Source organism: Sinocyclocheilus rhinocerous, unplaced genomic scaffold (genome assembly GCF_001515625.1).
Source record: "Sinocyclocheilus rhinocerous isolate Xijiao unplaced genomic scaffold, SAMN03320098_v1.1 scaffold996, whole genome shotgun sequence".
In the NCBI taxonomy this organism is placed as follows: Eukaryota; Metazoa; Chordata; class Actinopteri; order Cypriniformes; family Cyprinidae; genus Sinocyclocheilus; species Sinocyclocheilus rhinocerous.
Window position 1 is genome coordinate 235,862 of NW_015660490.1, and position 4,047 is coordinate 239,908.

Below are 4,047 nucleotides of genomic sequence, written 5' to 3' on the forward strand. Positions count from 1 at the left end.
GTTTTTGCAATATACTCGATAATGTCATGATGTCTCACGAGTTCAGTATTTGCGCTAAACCTGCGCAGATTTGGCTTGCATGAACTTCCCCAAGAAATTAATGAGTGAACATAACTTACGAAAAGTAACCCACCAAATTGGCTAGTGATTTGACAGCGTTACCCGCCACAGCTGATTTTTACCCGCATTTGGCGGGTTGGCGGGTGTTAATTTCAAACCCTGTTTCTAACCTTATCTCCACTTTATGTTGCAATTACTCTACTTATTATACATATAAAATACAAGAAGTTTATATCAGTAGCCCCTTATTTATAATTGTCACCACAAAGTCTGTTTACAGTGTCAACCATTGTAACATGTTTACAGTATATCTGGCAATGTCTGTATACAGTGCGTGCATATAATAATATATAGAGAGAGTGTATCTTGTAATGTGCGTATATATATATATATATATATATTAGTGCTGGGCAACGATTAAATTTTTTTTTTAATCGCATGATTTTCTGCGATTAATCGCATTATGCACAAAATTCAATAATGAATTCAAAAGTAGTGTATTGTGCACTTTTTTCATTTAAAAGTACTGCTATATGAACAAAAGTGCAATAACATTTGGTTTGCAAACACTTTAAACAGATAAGGTGCTTTTTTACAGCAGTATTCCTTTTACATAGTAGCAGTTAAAATATTTCTTTGTGAATCTCAACTTATTACATTAATGTAATCAAATTAAATATAAAACCAAAGCTATTTGCCACTGCCAGGGCATTAACATTTTTACAGAAAATATTTTATAGTTTGTTACAGAAAAACAAGTAATGCTCAGAGTTGAGAGCCTCGATCATAACATTATAACAGGCACCTTAGAGACCTGCACTAACGCCGGACCCAACGCAGCAGAGTGCGGCGCAGGTCAACACTTCATGGGCGAGTGCAGGGGGGTCGAGACTCGTGTGTGCGGGATGCGGGAGGATAATTAGGGTGTACTCACACTAGGCAATCTTAACCGTGCCCGAGCGCATTTGACCCCCAAAGCCCCGTTCGTTTGACTAGTGACTCGTATACAGTTCGTGAAACAATCCCTGGCTCGGTTGGAAGAGTTGGGCCGGAGCGCGGAACTTCTGATACCTGCAGCACGATTGCATATATAAATTGTGAGAGGGCCGTGTGTCACCGCGTCCCAAACGACTCAAAATAATAAACCACATAGTTAACAAAACGATGCACTGCACTGTGCTGAGCGAGAGCGCTTCTCTTCTGTCTTCACGTGCTATCGGAAACTTCCTGTTTCACACTTAAGAAGTCGTGATTACGAGCACGTTCAGAGCCAGTGAGCAACGGGCTTTCATAAAACGCCGGACCCAACGCAGCAGAGTGCGGCGCAGGTCAACACTTCATGGGCGAGTGCAGGGGGGTCGAGACTCGTGTGTGCGGGATGCGGGAGGATAATTAGGGTGTACTCACACTAGGCAATCTTAACCGTGCCCGAGTGCGTTTGACACCCCAGTGCACGGATAATAACGAGTTAACTTGCCCAGCCCTAATATATATATATCGGCATTTCTGTTCAAACACATAACCTCTGCATATGATTTTATATAACGTTAAGTACCTAACTCAAATGTACATCCTGTCATCATCTGTCTTCACGTGCTATCGGAAACTTCCTGTTTCACACTTAAGAAGTCGTGATTACGAGCACGTTCAGAGCCAGTGAGCAACGGGCTTTCATAAAAATAATAATAAACTGCATTAATGCGCAATAAAATAATTGTCGGCATTATTTAATTAATGCGTTAACGCGATAATAACGCGTTAACTTGCCCAGCCCTAATATAGTTATATATATATATATATATATATATATAAAAACATTATCACGATATAATGTTTCATATCGTTCGGTATCGATAATTATTGAAAATTTTTAATAACCTTTAAAAAAAAAAAAAGTAGAAAAGTTTGAATTTAACCACTGTATTTTAATTTAAGGTAAACAGCAAATAAAATTTGTTTTAGCAGTCAAAAACAAAAAATGTAAACAAATACCTTCATTATGTCTTAAGATAAAATATTAAGTGTTAAACAAACTCTTGAACTTAAAATGTTACAAAATGTGTTCAATCAATGTAATGTAAATGTAAAACAATAAAGGCAAACTTTGAGGTACAAACTTTTTATTTTATTTTTATTTTTTATACCAATACAAACCTCTATAACTGTAAACAAAACAAGATAAAATCTAATTAACAAACCAACCTCAGCTTTTAAGTACAGCAACCAAACATCAATATTCACATAAACATAGCTTCATTATAAATTGTGAGCAAGGAAGACAAGTTGGTTCACTCTCTCCGGTTTTAATGCTGCCCTGGTACATGTGACCACATTACCCCCTGTACTAAAAATTCTTTCAGAAGGGGTGCTGGTGGCTGGGATACACAAGTATTTTTTGCAAGCTTGCTCACTCTCGGGAAGTTGCGCTCATGTAGCCTCCACCACTCCAGCCGTTCAGACTCACTGTCAGCATCAGGAGACATCAGGTAGCTTTCCAGCTCACTCTGTACTTTCTGTCTTTCAGTGAGAGGTAAGGCATCTGCACTAAGGCTTTGCTTTTTGAAGAAACTACCCAAAGACTTTCGTTGCTTCTTCATACCCAGTGGTGGAGGTGGTTCAGCAGCAACTCCTCCTTCTGCACCTGCTGCTTCTGTTTCAACCAGAGTCTCTGCCTGGGGTTGGCCTTGGTCATCATCCATCATTTCAGCAAGTGCCCGTGTTTTAATGTATTCTACCTTGTCTGGCTTGATGTACTGAGCTTTGAATCTTGGGTCAACTAAAGTAGCCACATCGAGTAGGTCATCAGTGACCTGCTCTGCATATTTTTCATCAAGGTATGCCATGATTTTGGTCTTAAAGTCTTTAGTGAGTTGAGTGTCCTGTTCATTAGCACTCAGTAATTTTGTTCTCAGCAGCTGGAGAACAGGCTTCACATATGACACAGTCACATATGACTCCCCAGAAAGGGAATCTGTGAAGTCCAGTAAGGGACTTATTGCTTCGTGCACAGATTCTAAGACGTCAACGTCCTGCCATGTTGGAACCAGTTGTCGGGTGCTTCTGTCTGAAGCCAGGACTTCAGCAATGGCCGTTCGTTGTTCCAGTATTCTTGCAACCATCTTCTGGCATGAGCCCCATCTGGTGGGTGACTCTGTCACAAGCTGATGTTTGGGGAGATTGAGTTTTTCCTGAGCTGCTGCCAGATCTCTCTTTTTCTTCCATGAATATGAAAATGCTGCCACCACTTTCTTACACACACCGCGATGGCCCTTTCAACACTTTTGTCCTTCCCTGCTGCCACTGTAAATAAATAAATAAATAAAATGGTCCGTGAATTAGATCTCGCTCGGGACGCGCGCTGTCTGTGGAGGTTAGGGTTCCAGAATTAAATCAATATATTTTATGTTCCGTCCATTGCCAATCACTGCTATTTCGAGAGTGAATCCCGCATAAATATACGGATGTCATTCCCGAAACTTTGCAGGGTGTAGCCTATGTGTCTGAAAAACGAAAGTTTCATACAAATTCTGAATGGATTATACCCTAGAAAGTGTGCAAAGCTGAGTGAATTCTGACAAAACGTTTCTGATTGGCCATTGCATTCAAGAAATCAACAGATATCTGTGATTGGCTACATTGCTCAACGTTGCAAAAACACGTTGAGGGTATTTGGCTAAGCGTTCCAATTGCAGCGGAGCTGACATCAGGGATTCCACTTTGCTACAATGTAAAGTAGTGAGTGTACAGCTTGTATAACAGTGTAAATTTGCTGTCGAGGATCAAATTAAGCACTAATCATAATACTCACATAAAAATGTTTAATGTTCGCAACAGTGTGTTATGCTGCAGCAGCGCCGATGGAAGCGGTTCACTGACTGCGCAGCACAGCCACATGCGCCACAGTTACGTTTGGGATAATTTTATTTTACAAGCCATAATGTCAGTTGAAAACATTGCAATAGTGTTTTAAAATACAATAACGAGCAC

General features: G+C 40.1%; 1 protein-coding gene across 2 annotated transcripts in view; it reads left to right on the forward strand.

Annotated features, from left to right (window-relative positions):
• The window catches only part of calm3a (calmodulin 3a (phosphorylase kinase, delta)), a 33,687-nt gene that overhangs the window by 21,847 nt on the left and 7,793 nt on the right, over positions 1-4,047 (forward strand). The gene's annotated exons all lie outside the window — the stretch shown is intronic.